Here is a 19,688-nt window from a genome sequence, read left to right on the forward strand (position 1 = left end):
AGGGACTTTTCCAATGAGTTGGCTCTTCAGATAAGGTGGCCAAAGTATTTGTGCTTCAGCTTCAAAAACAGACTTTCCAATGAATATTCAGGGTTTTAATCAGCAATTCTCTAATGACTGATTATGTTGAACATTTTTTATGTGCTTATTTGCCATCTGTATATAAGTTCTGCAGAAGTGTCTGTTCAAATATTTTGCCCATTTTTCTACTGGGTTATTTGTTTCCACAATTATTTTTAGTGTCCCTGATTGCCTTTCTCTAGCTATGACTAAGACATTTAGCTGTTCCTCCATTACAATAATCAAATTTTACTTTCCCTATCATCAAATATCCTTCTAGGTCCATTTTACTTCCAAATAAGCTTAAAAGGTATTGTAATCTAGTAAGAAAAGAGAATGAGTGCTAGTAATAGTATTCCAGTGGCTCAGAGATGCTACACTTAGTGATGAAAATGCAAATCAGGAAGAATACGACTGTCTACAGAAGTTTTGAATGAGAAGGTAGCTGAGGTGCAAGGTCCCAGGCCAGAATCTACAACTCAATGACACACACTCAGATCAAGACCTGCAATTACTCCACATGGCCAGAGAAAAATTAAAGTGAAGACTTCTGAACCAAATCATTAATGGATTAAAAGTATAAATGAAACTGTTCATAGGAGAAGAAATTTTTATTGGAAAGTATCAGGGGAATGGAAATGAAATATAAAAGAGGAAGCAAAAATCCATATAGAATTTAATTTCATTTTAGAGCTATTGTGGCTTAGGAATAATACTACTTTTTCCAAAAATCACATTTTCAAGGACACTTGTATAAAGGTATTGTGATAACAGAAGATGACATAGTTTGAAAACAACATAGTTTGGAATACTAAAGATAATACATAACTAGGGAAATAATTGTTGATTTAAAACACTCTTACATAATTGGAACCAATTCATTTCTTAAAAGGGCTTTCCTGGTGGCTCAGATGGTAAAGAATCTGCCCCCAGTGTGGGAGAATTGGGTTCAATCCCTGGGATGGGAAGATTACCTGGAGTAGGAAGTGGCAACCCACTCCAGAACTCTTGCCTAGAGAATTCCATGGACAGAGAAGCCTGGCGGATGCTATAAAGACCTTTGCAACATTGTCACTCTCCCCTCTTTTTTAAAAGGGTAAAATCAGGTGGAACATCATTTCAAAAACTTTGAGAACAATAAAGTTAGATTGATCTTTAAATATTCTAAGCACACACAGGGAAGGTACCATTCTCTGGCTTGTAAAGATTTGCATTTTCTGCAGTTCACTGAACAGGCAAATGTCAAAGGAGATCTTAGCTCTTAGTGTCCACAGTTTATGTTATAAAATCTGAAAGAAGCCATGAGCTTCCCTTAAAAAACAAAGCAGAACACAGTACCTACAAAGCCCTCTTGCTCTGTACTCATTCAACTCCTGTTTAATGTTTTTTCCTTCTGGTTTGTGAGTCCTGATCCATGAATTACATTTAACCTTTGGTGAGCTGGGCAGGAGGTTCAGGCTTGGGAGTAACAAGCAAATGAATTCAGTCAACAACTTGTTTGGAATGAACCCTTTCACAGTCAAACATTGAGATGAGACTCATTCCTGGATAACACCTTAATCTCAGGTACAAAGCAAATTGTACCCATACTCCTGACCCACAGAAACTGTTGGATAATAAATGTGTGTTATTCTAAGCTAAATTTGAGGTAATTTGTTACATAGCAATAGATAGTTAATATGAATACATCAGTGCTTTCAAAAGTGTTGTTTCAGATCATAGTTCAGTTCAGTTCAGTCCCTCAGTCATGTCCAGCTCTTTGTGACCCCATGCACTGCGCACGCCAGGCCTCTCTGTGCATCACCAACTCCCAGAGCTTACTCAAACTCATGTCTATCGAGTCGGTGATGCCATCCAACCATCTCATCCTCTGTCGTCCCCTTCTCCTCCCTCTCTCAATCTTTGCCAGCATCAGGGTCTCTTCAAATGAGTCAGTTCTTTGCATCAGGTAGCCAAAGTATTGGACTTACAGTTTCAGCATCAGTCCTTCCAATGAATATTTAGGACTGATTTCCTTTAGGATGGACTGGTTGACTCTCCTTGCAGTTCAAGGGACTGTCAAGAGTCTTCTCCAACACCACAGTTCAAAAGCATCAATTCTTCGGTGCTCAGCTTTCTTTATAGTCCAACTCTCACATCCATACATGATTATGGAAAAACCACAGCCTTCCTCCAAGTAAGACTGGGTATCACACTGCAGAAGAGCTAATGGGGTGGGAGACATTGATGTGACCATCTTTGGAAAATTTCATGTGAAACAAAGGGGCAGATACATTCATGAATGAAAGTCTCCTCCCAGGTTATTAAAGCAAAGTGAAAAATGCCCAAGGATAAGACTAGGACAGCCCTGAGACAAAAAAAAAAAAAAAACAGAGAAGAAGCTGCAGCTGAGCCTCTCTAGCATGGCAGCCAGTTATAAGGAAAGAAAGAGGCTTTAAAAGCCCTGGGATTGATTTGCACTGTCAATTCTTTGCACAAGGCGGAGAGGGAGTGGGTAATGAGGAAGCCTGGTTCAATGCCAAACGTGTTCACATTAAGTCCTCACAACCACTTGAAGGTAAGGGGAATTATTACCCACACTGTACAGGTGCAGGAAACCACACTTTAGTGAGTTGTAAAATGAGGACTTGAAACCAGATTTGGGGCCCAAAGTTCAGTGTGCTTTTACTACCATGCCATCAAGTGGATCTTCCTCACTACAGAGAGAAGGTAGCTAACTGACACTTTTGTTTCCACCTTGAAGGCAATTCTTTAGTTCCTTTAAGATTTCACCACTGTTATGGGGACTGGGAAACACTCGGATCACAAGATGATTTCAGTTCAGTTCAGTTCAGTTCAGTTCAATTCAGTCGCTCAGTCGTGTCCGACTCTTTGCGACCCCATAAATTGCAGCACGCCAGGCCTCCCTGTCCATCACCAACTCCCGGAGTTCACTCAGACTCAGGTCCATCGAGTCGGTGATGCCATCCAACCATCTCATCTTCTGCCGTCCCCTTCTCCTCCTGCCCCCAATCCCTCCAAGAATCAGGGTCTTTTCCAATGAGTCAACTCTTCGCATGAGGTGGCCAAAGTATTGGAGTTTCAGCTTTAGCATCAGTCCTTCCAATGAACACCCAGGACTGATCTCCTTTAGAATGGACTGGTTGGATCCCCTTGCTGTCAAAGGGGCTCTCAAGAGTCTTCTCCAACACCACAAGTTCAAAAGCATCAATTCTTTGGTGCTCAGCTTTCTTCACAGTCCAACTCTCACATCCATACATGACCACTGGAAAAACCATAGCCTTGACTAGATGGATCTTTGTTGGCAAAGTAATGTCTTTGCTTTTGAATATGCTATCTAGGTTGGTCATAACTTTCCTTCCAAGGAGTAAGCGTCTTTTAATTTCATGGCTGCAATCACCATCTTCAGTGATTTTAGAGCACCCAAAAATAAAGTCTGCCACTGTTTCCCCATCTATTTCCCATGAAGTGATGGGACCAGATGCCATGATCTTAGTTTTCAGGATGATTTAGACAAGCTCAAATCCCAGAGATATAGACAAGCTATTCAAGGTACATTCTGAACTCTTAAGCATGATGGCAGGCCACTTTTTATCTCCTGAAATGTCTGTAGAGAAAATGATGAGTTGCTGGTGATTAGATAGTACTTATCTAATAAATAATGATGTGACTGACAAATATTTATAGAAACTGAAAATACACTATCACTTAAATGATGTGAATTGTTGTCAGAATTGAGGCATACTAATTTAACCTTGACCTCAGGTGTGCGGTAGCTCCTCTCGGCTGCCACCCCGATCTCGGTTTTAGAAAAGGCAGAGGAACCAGAGATCAAATTGCCAACATCCGCTGGATCATGGAAAAAGCAGGAGAGTTCCAGAAAAACATCTATTTCTCTTTTATTGTCTATGCCAAGGCTTTTGACTGTGTGGATCACAATAAACTGTGGAAAATTCTGAAAGAAATGGGAATACCAGACCACCTGACCTGCCTCTTGAGAAACCTATATGCAGGTCAGGAAGCAACAGTTAGAACTGGCCATGGAACAACAGACTGGTTCCAAATAGGAAAAGGAGTATGTCAAGGCTGTATATTGTCACCCTGCTTATTTAACTTCTATGCAGAGTACATCATGAGAAACGCTGGGCTGGAACAAGCACAAGCTGGAATCAAGATTGCCAGGAGAAATATCAATAACCTCAGATATGCAGATGACACCACCCTTATGGCAGAAAGTGAAGAGGAACTGAAAAGCCTCTTGATGAAAGTGAAAGAGGAGAGTGAAAAAAGTTGCCTTAAAGCTCAACATTCAGAAAATGAAGATCATGGCATCTGGTCCCATCACTTCATGGGAAATAGATGGGGAAACAGTGGAAACAGTGTCAGACTTTATTTTTTGGGCTCCAAAATCACTGCAGATGGTGATTGCAGCCATGAAATTAAAAGATGCTTACTCCTTGGAAGGAAAGTTATGACCAACCTAGATAGCATATTCAAAAGCAAAGACATTACTTTGCCAACAAAGATCCATCTGGTCAAAGCTATGGTTTTTCCAGTGGTCATGTTTGGATGTGAGAGTTGGACTGTGAAGAAAGCTGAGCACCAAAGAATTGATGCTTTTGAACTTGTGGTGTTGGAGGAGACTCTTGAGAGTCCCTTGGACTGCAAGGAGATCCAACCAGTCCATTCTGAAGGAGATCAGCCCTGGGATTTCTTTGGAAGGAATGATGCTAAAGCTGAAACTCCAGTACTTTGGCCACCTCATGCGAAGAGTTGACTCATTGGAAAAGACCCTGATTCTTGGAGGGATTGGGGGCAGGAGGAGAAGGGGACGGCAGAAGATGAGATGGTTGGATGGCATCACCGACTCGATGGACCTGAGTCTGAGTGAACTCCGGGAGTTGGTGATGGACAGGGAGGTCTGGCGTGCTGCAATTCATGGGGTCGCAAAGAGTCCGACACGACTGAGTGACTCAACTGAACTGAACTGAATTTGACCTTGTTTGACTTTGTATATTCATTACTAAAGTATGTTTTCATATTAAATGTACTTTAGCAATAGATGCACAAAGTCAAACAAGATCAAATTAGTACGCATCAGTTTTAACAATGATTCAAATCACTTAAGGGGTACTGTATTTTCCATTTCTGTAGTTATAGAGCACATGAACCGTTGGCTTCCCAGATGCCACAATGGTAAAGAATCCACCTGCCAATGTAGGAGTTGCAAGAGAAGCGAGTGCACTCCCCGGGTCAGGAAGATCTCCTGGAGTAGGAAATGGGAACCCTCTCCAGTATCCTTGCCTGGAAAATTCCATAGACAGAGGCGCCTGGAAATCTACAGTCATTGGGGTCTCAAAGAGTCAACCACCCCTGAGCAACTGATTACATTTCAGAACAGGTTAACAAAGTGCTAAGTGCTTCATCATCTTTGAATGAAACACACCAGCAAAGAACAATGACTAGGCAAATTGTAACTTCCCCAAAATTTCTTTTCATACTGTCCATGGGGTTCTCAAGGCAAGAATACTGAAGTGGTTTGCCATTCCCTTCTCTGCTGCTGCTAAGTCGCTTCAGTCGTGTCCCTTCTCTAGTGGACCACATTTTGTTGGAACTCTCCACCATGACCCGTCCACCTTGGGTGGCCCTACACGACTTGGCTCATAGTTTCATTGAGTTAGACAAGGCTGTGGTGCATGTTATCAGATTGGTTAGTTTTCTGTGATTGTGGTTTTCAGTCTGTTTGCCCTCTGATGGAGAAGGATAAGAGGCTTAGGGAAGCTTCCTGATGGGAGAGACTGACTGAGGGGGAAACTGGGTCTTGTTCTGATGGGCGGGGCCATGCTCAGTAAGCCTTTAATCCAATTTTCTGTTGATGGGCGGGGCTGTGTTCTCTCCCTGTTATTTGGCCTGAGGTCAAACTATAGTGGAGGTAATGGCAACCTCCTTCAAAGGGTTCCATGCATGCACTGCTACATTCAGTGCCCCCAACCCTGTAGAAGGCCACTGCCAGCCCACACCTCTAGAAACTCCTGGACACTCACGGGCAAGTCTGGGTCAGTCTCTTGTGGGGTCACTGCTCTTTTCTCCTGGGGCCTGGTTTTGTTTGTGCCCTCCAAGAGTCTATATCCCCAATCCTGTGAAAGTTCTAGTGGCTCTATGGTGGGGTTAAAGTCGACTTCCTCCAAGAGGGCTTATGCCATACCCAGGTCTGCTATACTCAGAGCCCCTGTCTCTACAACAGTCTACTGCTGACCTGTACCTCTGCAGGAGACACTCAAACATAGGCTGGCTCAGACTTTATGGGGTCTCTGGGTCCTGGTGCACACAAGGTTTTTTTTGAGCTCTCTGAGCATCTCTGGCAGGTATAGGATTTGATTCTAATGCCATTTTGGGGCTTCTCCTTTGCCCTTTGAAGTGGGGTATGTCCTCAAAGTTGCACTCATCTCACACGCTAGCAAAGTAATGCTCAAAATTCTCCAAGCCAGCCTTCAACAGTATGTGAGCAGTAAACTTCCAGATGTTCAAGTTGGATTTAGAAAAGGCAGAGGAACCAGAAATCAAATTGTCAACATCTGTTTGGTCATTGAAAAAGCAAGAGAGTCCCAGAAAAACATCTACTTCTGCTTTATTGACTATGCCAAAGACTTTGACTGTGTGGATCACAACAAACTGTGGAAAATTATTCAAGAGATGGGAATACCACACCACCTGACCTGCCTTTTGAGAAATCTGTATGCAGGTCAAGAAGCAACAGTTAGAACTGGACATGGAACAACAGACTGGTTTCAAATCTGGAAAGGAGTACATCAAGGCTGTATATTGTCACCCTGCTTATTTAACTTATATGCAGAGTACATCATGTGAAATGCCAGGCTGGATGAAGCACAAGTTGGAATCAAGATTGTGGGAGAAATATCAACAATTTCAAATATGCAGATGACACCATACTTATGGCAGAAAGCGAAGAAGAACTAAAGAGCCTCTTGATGAAAGTGAAAGAGGAGAGTGGAAAATCTGGCTTAAAACTCAACATTCAGAAAACAAAGATCATGGCATCTGGTCCCATAACTTCATGGCAAATAGATGGGGAAACAATAGAAACAGTGACAGACTTCAGTTTTTTGGATTCCAAAATAACTGCAGATGGTGACTGCACCCATGAAATTAAAAGATGCTTACTCCTTGGAAGAAAAGTTATGACCAGCCTAGAAAGCATATTAAAAAGCAGAGACATTACTTTGCCAACAAAGTTCTATCTAGTCAAAGCTACGATTTTTCCAGTTGTCATGTATGGATATGAGAGTTAGACTATAAAGAAAGCGGAGCCCCGAAGAATTGATGCTTTTGAACTGGGGTGTTGGAGAAGACTCTTGAGAGTCCCTTGGACCTCAAGGAGATCCAACCAGTCCATCCAGAAAGCAATCAGTCCTGAGTATTCATTGGAAGGACTGATGTTGAAGCTGAAACTCCAATACTTTGGCCACCTGATGCAAAGAACTAACTCATTTGAAAAGACCCTGATGTTGGGAAAGATTGAAGGCAGGAGGAGAAGAGGATGACAGAGGATGAGGTGGTTGGATGGCATCACTGACTCAGTAGACAAGAGTTTGAGTAAGCTCCATGAGTTGGTGATGGACAGGGAGGCCTGGCATGCTGCAGTCCATGGCGTCGCAAAAAGTCAGACATGACTGAGTGACTGAACTGAACTGAACTGCACAAGAATTTCTTGTACAGGATTGTACACAGAGACATGTATAATTTATGTGTACAAATTTCTTACCCTATATCTGGCCTATTCCCTGAACAAGTAGACACGGTTTATAAAATGCATGCAGTAAAATAGAAGAAAATAAGCATAAATAAGTAAAATCAGGAACAGGTAAAATATAAATTAGGAACCAAGATTAAGAGTGAAAGAAGGTAGAAGCAGGCAGGCAGATTCTACTGAGTTATTAAATTGAGTCACAAATTTGGCTCTGTGCTTCCTGGAGACTAAGCAGCTAAAAATTAATGAACAGACTAACAGATTTTGATATGTTATCAGTAGTAAAAATGTATTTTCTATTAGCTGTCTAATTCTTTAATACTTCACACTAAATATTCTTTGCAGATAAAGTTCAAACATGGAAATTTTTGTGGGAAATAAAGGTTTTACTAATTAAAAGGAAAGTCATAAAGAAGTCTGTTTACCAAAGTGTTTCTCATTATGAAAACTGATGGTTTCAAAAAACATATTATGATAAGAAAGAGAGTTTGAAAGAGTCCGCAGGTTAATCAGGAAAAGAAACCAAGGGCCTGCTGCTTTGAAAGCTTAATCCAAGATGCTTATCCAACCTCTTTGTTGAACAAATCTTGCAAATAAGGCCTTCTCAGAAGATTCACAGTGTTTTCTGTGGAAGCTTGAAATGTCAGCAGAACAGGCTTTCTGATGACATTATGTTGGCATAACATCCTAACAGTTGGGGTGGGGGTGCAAGAGGAAGATAGTAAAATTTTTTCACCACTTGATTTTTATGCTATACTACATAACAGCTTTTCTGGCAATGATGATAGGCATGACATAAAGAGACAGCGAAACAAATAAATAAACCAAAAGGAAAACAAAGCTTGACAAGAACCAGTAGCACAAATCCTCATTTTTCAACAATTTCTCGTGTGAAAGGATTCATCTCAAAAGAGAATAAAATTGTAATGTTACACTCAATTCAAAGGAGAATCCAAGGAACATATACATTTATAGATTGGGGATACTGAAATGAATTTTCAGATGAACCCATACATGGCTTTTCCGTGAAGAAGTCTGTCCCTCCACCAGACAGAATTCATTTGCATGTCCAAAGACACAAATGGTTTGCTTTGCTGTCAATTGTGAAATAGCTCAGAGACGATGAATCAGATAAACCCTGGAAATAATGCACAGTTTTGTATTAGAGACAACTAGTAATCTTAGTTGCTTATTCTGAATTTCCTGACACTGGTAAGTAAATATGACCTCCGTCCTGGACACCCCATTCGTACTTGCAGCACTGAATTTGGGGGCATTTTGAGGCACTTGATGCTGTTTATCTTGCTTCCTGGGATTCATAAATAGAACAGTGCCTTTGAATCTTACTTGAAGTAAACAAAATAGGGGGTCCTGAACAGAATCCTACTGTTCAATGGACCCTCAATATTTGCTCTAATAGCAGAACTTGCAATGGTTCCTTTAAACCGAAGATGTGATAAATGGATCAGATTAGTGAACACGCAGATCTCATCAACATCAACAAATCTGTCTTGTGGGAACAGTTATGTAATGACACAATTTCAAAACAATGCTCTAGTAAAAGCTAGCTTGAAATAGTCAGAAAATAAATAGGATTTATCAAAATTTTTCTTTTGCTAAGTGTTTGCACTAGTAAAGTATGGTTTTTGTTCACCCAACTCATCTTCTCCTCTTCCAGGGCCCACAGCTAGGCTGTTTTCCCAGCTCCCTTTGCAGTTGTGGGTGGCTGTCTGGCTGAATTCTGACAAAGCAATGAGGGTAGCAATGATTGCCTCACTTCCAGGCCCATGGTTCCTCTCCAGCACCCTAATTCCACCAGCTGGATGCAGAGGAATCTGAGATACACAGGAAAAAAGGAGACCTATTTTGAAAGAAACTTGGGTCCCTGAATGACCTTGAGCTTTTGGACTTCATGTGAGTGAGAAATTTAAAAAAAAAAAAAAAAAACATACTACAGTCGGCCTTTGAGTTTTATGATTTATTTGCAATAGCAGTTGGAAATGGCAGTCCACTCCAGTATTCTTGCCTGAGAAATTCCGTGGATGAGGATCCTGGTGGGCTACAGTCCATGGAGCCGCAAAAGACTCAGACACAACTTAGAGACTAAACAACAAAGCTAGTTTTTTCTTAACAAATTTCTATTGTTGTTTAGTTGCTAAGTCCACTTAGCGATTACTAAGTCACGTGGACTCTTTTGTGATCCCATGGACTATATAGCCTACCAGAATCCTCTGTCCTTGGGATTTCCCAGGTGAGAATACTGCAGTGGGTTGCTATTTCCTTCTCCAGGGGATCTTCCCGACCCAGGGATTGAATCTGCATCTCCTGCATTGGCAGGCAGGCTGGCTCTTCACCACTGAGCCACCTGGGAGGCCCACCTTAACAAAATCACATCCCAAATTCCTTTTGAATTTAAAATTTTTTAAATAGACAATATATTCATATTGTTTAACAATCAAAATGACATAAAAGGTGCACAAAGTATCACTCCCTCTTCATTTCTGTACAGGCTCTTTCATGACCCCCTCACTTCTGCCCTCTAGTAAATTAATAGTTTCTTGCATATACTTTCAGTGTTCCTTATACATATATACAAAACATACAGACATTTCTCCAAAGAAGACATACAGAGAGCCAAAAAGCACATGAAAAAATGCTCAACATCACTAATTATCAGAGGAATGCAAATAAACACAATAGGTATTACCTCACGCAAGTCAGATGGGGAAACAGTGGAAACAGTGGCTGACTTTATTTTTGGGGGCTCCAAAATCACTATAGATGGTGATTGCAGCCATGAAATTAAAAAACACTTACTCCTTGGAAGGAAAGTTATGACCAATTTAGACAGTATATTAAAAAGCAGAGACATTACTTTGTCAACAAAGATCCATCTAGTCAAGGCTTTGGTTTTTCCAGTAGTCATGTATGGATGTGAGAGTTGGACTATAAAGAAAGCTGAGCACCAAAGAATTGATGCTATTGAACTGTGGTGTTGGAGAAGACTCTTGATAGTCCCTTGGACTGCAAGGAGACCCAACCAGTCCATTCTAAAGGAGATCAGTCCTGGGTGTTCATTGGAAAGACTGATGTTGAAGCTGAAACTCCAATACTTTGGCCACCTGACGTGAAGAGCTGACTCATTTGAAAAAACCCTGATGCTGGGAAAGATTGAGTGCAAGAGGAGAAAGGGATGACAGAGGATGAGATGGTTGGATGGCATCACCGACTCAATGGACATGAGTTTAGCTAGGCTCTGGGAGTTGGTGATGAACAGAGAGGCCTGGTGTGCTGCAGTTCATGGGGTTGCAAAGAGTTGGACATGACTGAGCGACTGAGCTGAACTGAACATGCAAGTCAGAATGACCATCATTAAAAAGTCTATAAACAAGAAATGCTAAAGAAGATGTGGAGAAAAGGGAACTGTCCTACACTGTTGATGGGAATGTAAATTAGTGCAACCACCATGGGAAAGTATGGAGGTTCCTTAAAAAATTAAAAATAGTCCCACCATGTAGTCTACCAATCCTACTCTTGGGCATATATCCAGAGAAAACCTGATTCAAAAAAACACATGCACCCCAGTGTTCACTCTAGCACTATTTAAAATAGCCAAATCATGGAAGCAACTTAAATGTTTATTGACAGAGGAATGGATAAAGAAGATGTAGTACAAATATACAATAGAATGTTACTCAGCCATAAAAAGAATGAAATAATGCCATTTGCTTCAACATGGATGGACCTAAAAATTATCAGATTAAGTGAAGTAAATTACAGAGAGAAAAAAACAAATATCATCTGAAATTGCTCATATGTGGAATCTAATTTCAAAACGATACAAATCAACTTATTTGCAAAACAGAAACAGATCACAGACTTCAAAATCAAATTTATGGTTACCAAAGGGAAATGTCAGGGAAAGGGAAATAAATCAGGATTTTAGGATTGCATACACACATTACTATATACAAGATAGATAACCAACAAAGACCTACTATATAGTACAGGGAATTCTACTCAATATTCTAACCTATATGAGAAAAAAATCTGAAAAATGATAAACACATGTATATGTATAACTGAATCATTTTGCTGTATACCTGAAACCACATATCATTGTAAATCAACTATACTCTGATAAAAATTTTTTTTAAAGTACATACAAATAACATATGTGAATATATTCTTTTCTTCCCTTCCTAGCCCAAAGGTAACATAGTATTTAAACTGTCTTGCATCCTGCTTGTTTCATAGAAAGAAATAGCCTGATGATCTTTTCACTGAACTACATAATAGCCCCCTGTCTCTTTCTATGGTTGCACAGTATTCCACTGGGTCAGCTACTATAGAGTAACCAGTCATCTACTGATGGACACCTCTCAATCCCTTCTCTTGCAGGTAGGTGATATAACTGGAATAAATCAGTGTCAGTCTAGGATTAAAGCCCCGTCCTAGTTGACTGCAGACCACAGGCCCACAGACTGCCACACTTTCTTTACGGGGTCTGTCACAGGGAAAAATTTTTTTCTATTTATTCACTAAGCCAACAATATAATGCACACAGGGAGAGTCAGATAAAGTGAGGGTGAAACCGCCCTCAGCACACCAGGTGGCAGGAGAAAGGCATGGCGGCCTCATTCAGAGTCTGCCACGTGTTATATGTGTCGACAAAGCAGTAGAACTGTATTTGTACTCCAAGGGCCTCCTTCTCCTATTGCTTATGAAATACCATTTTTGAGGCCATCATTAATCTACAAGTCAAAGCCAAGTTTTTAGCTTCTACCCCTCATTGCTGAAAGGACAAAAAGGATACCAATATTTTTTTCCAATTAAAAATTCTGTAGCTCTTGGCCCCCATTCTCACTTCTCTCTCTGCCTCCTGCACTTTCTCTTGGATGTCTAAAACCAGACTCAGCAGGCTCACCTTCCTATTCCTCCCAGATTCAAGGTCAAAGAGCCATTGTTAAGTGTTCTACACCTGAAAGGCAGGAGCCGAGTCCTCCTGATTCTTTGTTGATAAAGTCCCTCTCTCTAGGCAACTTGTGGTTTGAAGCTGCTAAGTCGCTTCAGTCGTGTCCGACTCTGTGCAACTCCAGAGACAGCAGCCCACCAGGCTTCCCCCATCCCTGGGATTCTCCAGGCAAGAACACTGGAGTGGGTTGCCATTTCCTTCTCCAATGTATGAAAGTGAAAAGTGAAAATGAAGTCGCTTAGTCGTGTCTGACTCCTAGCGACCCCATGGACTGCAGCCTAGCAGGCTCCTCCGTCCATGGGAGTTTCTCTGTGCAATTTGAAATGCTGAGCTCCAAACACTCTTCTACAGTATATGGTTTGGTATGTAGACACTGTTCCCATACTAGTGATCCCATCATCCTCAGAGCAACAAAGGACGCTGAGAATACATTAAGGCATCAGTCCTGGAAAAGGTTAGGAAATTGGAATTCTAGTGAAATCAAAGATCTTTCCATGTGGAAAGATCCTTAGAGATTAACTTGACCAATAAGCTGCTTTCACAGATGAATAAAAAACTTCGAAGAGGATGTACCTTGCTCAAGAGTCCACGGAAGAATGAGTGACAGAGATTTAGTCTTCTGGGGTCCATCGCCTTTATTCTTTACATTTTATGTAAAGAAACTGTATGACTGGCCATGCTTTTAACATGGGTTGTGTTTGACCTGCCTAAGTAGTCCCTGTTTAAAGAAGACTAAAAGATTCATGAAAAACTGTTGACCTTTGCAACTGTGAGATCTAAATGTTCTGTGCTGTTTTGAATGCAATGGCAAGCTTCTTGGGTAGGGGTGGGGGTTAAGAAAGAACAACTGCTCTAAGATCTGGAGAATGGCTACAGGTACTCTTGGGCACACTATTACTCTCTTCCCTTTCCCCTGAGCATCTGGGACACTGGTGGTTCTTCTGTGTTTGTATTTCAGGGCACATGAATACATCCCTAAAGCAGATAAAGACACTTATTTTCTGTTATCATTTGGCACTCAGTCACTTTTTTCCATCTTGGTAAAAATTTAATATCCTAGACACAGGGTTGACCTGTGCAAACTTAATCCATGATGTGTCCAAAAGCTTATTCGGCCTGCATCACCTCTAATCACGACTTTAAAAAGATGCAGGGCCAGGGTAAATGTGGTTTGGTTGCTCTATTCTTGGAAGTAGGAGTGCGTACAGGTGTAGTCCTTCAATTTGATCTGTCTGAGGACCATTGGATGTAAAGCATAATTAACTCATGATAAATAAATTTGATGACCCTGATTTTGTCTGTCCAGGAAACACCCTGCCCAAGCTTTGGGACAGTACTCTCACCCATCTCTGAGCACATGATCCCACGCTGAATCAATCATTTCATTCCATCCCTTTGGTATCCCTCATAAATGAGAAGCTAATTCAAATCTGAACAATAGGAAGAATATTTTAGAATATTTTCTGCTGGAACTAGCAAAATCATTTCTTTCTTCTTTATTGCTTGTGGGCTATAAAATATGATCTCAGAGCTGTTGGTGTCTACCTCGATGTAGAAAATGCCCAAACAATGATGAGAGGAGAACATGGAGTCCCAAGTTCCATCCTAAAGGCCCTGAAGCATCCCTGGTGCCTGAAGCTCTTTCTTTGTAAGCCAAATGGATAATTTTCCAGGCAACCCCTTTTGTTTAACTTATGTTGGGTTTCTGTAAAATAGAGTCTTGACTACACAACAGACTGCCAAGAATTTGCTCTATAAACTAGGTTTTCAATTTAAAAATTTATTCTAAGAAATGTAACTGCCAAGTGGATTGGAATATTACTGTGGGCTGGTTAGCCTCTTCTCTTCCCTAGAGGACCGTCTACGTGGGAAACCAAATGATGATATAAAGGTTGCTTTGCAAGTGCAATGTCAGGATGTAAAGAAGCAAAACAATCTCAAGGGACATTTTCTATATTCCTGGCCCTTTAGGGATGTAATGCCTGCTAAGTAGGGCAGAGCCACTCTGCCAGCTACACATGGCCTCATTGCCTAGCACAATTTCTTAGAGGCACACTGGCAAATTTTTCTAACTTTTCACTTTAAAAGATCTTGTCAACTACCAAGTGATTGTGATCCCCCATCTGATGTCATGCAGTTTTAGATAGTTCTATGATGTTCCTCCTTGCCCTTGCTACCCTCCCCCACAGCAATCCGCTCAGTGCCACCCACCTTTCTCTCCTCTGTAGAAATAATCCTCAATCTTCTGGGAATTGACAGCACACATCAGGTCCTTGGTCAGACAGTCCTATTTTTGCCCAAATCAGACTTTAATCCCACCCTTTCCTGCACGTCCCTTTGTTGTTGTTCAGTCCCTAAGCTGTGTCTGACTCTTTGTGACCACATGGACTGCAGCATGCCAGGCTCCCCTGTCCTTCACTATCTCCCAGAGTTTGCTCAAATTCTTGTCCATTGAGTCAGTGATGCCATCTAACCATCTCATCCTCTGCTGCCCACTTCTTTTTCCACAATCGTTCCCAGCATCACTGTCTTTTCCAATCAGTTGGCTCTTTGCATCAGATGGCCAAAATATTGGAGTTTCAGCTTCAGCATCAGTCCTCCCAGTGAATATTCAGGGTTGATTTCCTTTAGGATTGACTGCTTTGATCTCCTTGCTGTCCAAGGGACTCTCAAGAGTCTTCTCCAACACCACAGTTCAAAAGCATCAATTCTTCAGTGCTCAGTCTTCTTTATGGTCCAATTTTCACATCTATACATGACTACTGGGGGAAAAAAATAGCTTTGACTACCTTTGTGAGCAAAGTGATGTCTCTGCATTTCCCTTGAAGGCACTCATTTGGCAGTGTCACAAGCTGTGTTTCTGTTGTGTCTCCTTCTATATGATGAGTTCTTTGAGGATGGGCATTCAACCTGACCCATTCTTTCTGATCCCCAGTTTTTAACACAACCCATTGCAAATAGTAGATGCATAAAATATATGTTGATTGTGAGGGATGTTAGCATGAATTACTGCAGTTGTGCTTTTGTTTTACTCACAAGATGTTTTAGTGTTGGGTAACATTTGACAGAAAGCAAATCTAAATTAAAGGAGCTTGGGGTAATGACTTGAGAAGCAGGCTTGAACAACCAAATACAGGATGGTTGGGAACACAGCTGAAGCTTGAAGACAAGTGGTCCCCAAGGCAATGTGCATCCCTGGAGACTCCTCTCCATCTTTGATCTGTTCATCTCTCCCCACATACCACTGTGACCAGTTTCTTCCTCTCACTGGGGGGTGTGGGTGCTGGACCACCTTAAAGATGCACAGCTCATGATGCCACTGACCAACAAGGAACTGAAATTCCCCAGCTTGAGATGGAACATTTCTAAAGAAGTGAAAGGGACTTTGTGGTAGCTTGTGTCATTGGTCCTGGGAGAAGTGCTTCACTTCTCCCTGAATCTTTCTGCTTTGCTTTTGACTGTGGAGCTCTCACAAGAGACAGACTACACATCCCACTTCTTGACTGTGTCTGCACGAGGTGAAAACAGCAGTGTGCTGATTCCTAGTCCGGGCCTCAGGAAGTCTCTTTTGTTTCTCTCTCTGCTCTTGCTCTCTGGTTATTCCCTAAGGACATGCCCAGGCCAGCCCTCAGGTCCCTGGAGACACATGGAGCTCAATCACCCAGCCTGCATCTGCTGACCCTATGGACCCAACTGCATGAACCAGCTCGGCCAAGGTCACATCTGACACATCTATCTGAGCCCAGCCTCTACCAGCTAACATTTGTGTGACTCCAGCTCAGGGAGAACACATGATTGTTGTTTTAAGACACGAAATTGTTTACCCAGCATTTTCCTGGCAATAGCTAACTGATACAAAATGAGTCTAAGCTTTGCAACTTTCTAGATATTGGACCCTGGGCAAGATGTCTAACCATCTGGATTTCACTCTCCACCTCTGAAAAATGGAGATAATAACAGTACCTACATCATAGAATCCTTGTGAGACTATGTAAAAAATAAGATGTCTAGCACATAAAAACCACTAATATATTTTGAATTACTGTTACTGTTTCACATGCTTATTGTAACAAACAATCATAGCCATGGAGTGGGAAGGAGTCCGTCCAAGGGGTTGGACTGACTTGGGCATGTGCCTATCTGGGCCAATTACTGTGGACAGAGGGGCTGAGGGGCTGTAAGAAGAGAGTGAACAGCTCATTCAATGAGACAGTTGATGTAGTGGAAGGAGCATCCTCCAGAGGACACTGATGCTGATTTAGCATGAAGATAGGAGGTGGGTGGGACAGATAGCACAGGAAAAATCCACCTGGTATGTTGTAGTTATTTCTAGACTCATAGTTTCATTAGCAAACTCTGAATCACAAGAGATGGTTTCAGATCCCTGACACAGAGCAAGTGCATGAGTGTATGCTGTCTCTTCTATTTACCTAAATATTTAGGGATTACTAGTTTAGCTCAGCTTAAGTTAAGAATGCAAACAATAATTCCCATCTCCCAGCCTGGTTTTAGGAATTAAAGGACATTGGGGCTTCCCAAGTGACACCAGTGGTAAAGAACCCACCTGCCAATGCAGGAGACATAAGAGATACGGGTTTGATCCCACGATTGGGAAGATCCCCTGGAGGAGGGCATGGCAAGCCACGCCAGTATTCTTGCCTGGAGAATCCCAGGGACAGAGGAGCCTGGTGGGATATGGTCCACAGGGTTGCAAAGAGTTGGGTACGACTGAAGCGACTTAGCATGCACAGTGTATGTAAAACAAGTGGTAGATTATGTGACTTACAGCAGCTACTCCACAAGGGGTAGCTATTGTGGCTGCTGTTACTCTTGGCTCCTTCCGTGGTGTGCTGTTTCGCAGTAGCCTGCATGACTGGGGGGAACCCTTCATCTCTGGGGCTCTCTCCAGTGACTGGAGCCTAAAGCACATCCTATTAAGGTCAGGTATATGGTGAGATTGGAGAAGGCAATGGCACCCCACTCCAGTACTCTTGCCTGGAGAATCCCATGGATGGAGGAGCCTGGTAGGCCGCAGTCCATAGGGTCGCAAGGAATCGGACACGACTGAGCAACTTCACTTTCACTTTTCCCTTTCATGCATTGGAGAAAGAAATGGCAACCCACTCCAGTGTTCTTGCCTAGAGAACCCCAGGGACGGGGGAGCCTGGTGGGCTGCCATCTATGGGGTCGCACAGAGTCAGACCCTACTAAAGTGACTCAGCAGCATATGGTGAGATGTGACCATGAGCAAGGTGCCTTCATTCTAATTTAGTTAATAACGAAGATGTCCGCCTCCCTAGTTTTTCAAAGGTGATAGACTCAGAAGAAACCTTGAGATATCTGTTCTGGAAATCCTTTGTAGTGCAGAATCTGAATTGCAAATCTGTTATTAAAACCTGCAAATGATCCACAGTGCTAAATGTATGATATTGACTGCCTCTTAACCTCTGTGTCTCTCCTTGGTCAACACTCCCAACTGACATGGAACTGGTGCTGAGCAGGAATTTGTCTGGAAATGCATGTTCACAAATAGACCTTTGCAGAAAATTGCTCATTATTCTTGTGATTTCAGAAAATAAACACTCCAATTAACTCCCAAGCCCAATAAATGAAGAAGAGCAACAAGCAGTTTTCCTCTGGCAAGAAGAAGAGTAGAAGAGAATTAGATCCAGGTTACCAGCACAAGGTCACAGTCTCATGGAGTGCATTTGTCCCTGTCACCCCCAAGTCCGGCAGCAAATAGACACAACCTCCATCCTGCTCAAGGGAAGATGACGGTGAGCTCAGTGGGTTCACTGAGTACTGGAAGAAATTGCTCTTTGTCACACTTCTGACTGGTGTCAGATGTGTTGGGGAGAAGGGAAGTTTGCAGTAGTTGAATGAAAGGATTCACCCTGAGGGGGAGATACACAAAGAAAACATATCATGTCGCTATATGAAGTTAAATAAACTACCAGTCATAATTGTAGATACATCCTCCAGTTAGATGAACAATTTTCATTCCAGTCTGCATACATTTGAATGCGTGCTATATTGGAGTGAGCACAGGAAGAAGGGGAGGTTGTAGGTAAAATACAGCAAGCTAGTTTGTTCTAATATATTGCTGAATGACAGGAAAGTGGGAACATGTGCACCATGGGTAGTCCTGATCCTTGGCTATTAGTTCATCAAGGGCAGTGGGAAGATGTTAGCAGGCTCAGGCATCTTAGCATGTCCATAGAAATGCCACTACAGTGCTATCCCTAGGGGAAAGCAGTGAATTCTCAGACTGGGACCAGGCTGCAGTGAACTAAGGGGCTGCAGTGATCAGACAGAACCAGTGGTTCTGGTTTCCAGAGCATATTTCAGTGACTTTGCATGAAAGACATGACCAATGGTTGTTTTTGAAAGATCTTGCTTTTAGGTAAATTTACTTTCCCATCATGCATGCCATGCTATCAGAAAGACAAATTAATTTAGCGTAAGTGACTCAGTGCTCTCTTATGAATTACTTTCCAATTGTTTTTGATAGCATCTCTTTATCTCTAGCACAAGAAAACACAGTTGACCTTTAACAGCCTCTTTTATAAATGAACCCAATTGCAGTCCAGCTTCTCCATTTTCAGATCTTTATCTCTTTGCACCTTGAATCCAAACTCATCTGAATGCAGGTCCAGCTGTCTCTCTAATGATATCTTTCCATTAATTAAACACTCTGCTTTATGGCTTGCATGCCAGCAGCTGTAAAGGATGAAAAGGCAGCTCTCCTTTAATCTACAAATATTTGTTTTCTTTTGGGGGGATTGGTTGGGAAAAGATTAAGTGTATAGGAGGATCATCAGTTTACAGAGAATGTGTGTGTTAAGGTGGAAGTTTCCTGCCAAGTCACATCAGGTGCAGTTAGTA

This window comes from Bubalus bubalis, chromosome 8 (assembly GCF_019923935.1).
Source record: "Bubalus bubalis isolate 160015118507 breed Murrah chromosome 8, NDDB_SH_1, whole genome shotgun sequence".
Lineage (NCBI taxonomy): Eukaryota > Metazoa > Chordata > Mammalia > Artiodactyla > Bovidae > Bubalus > Bubalus bubalis.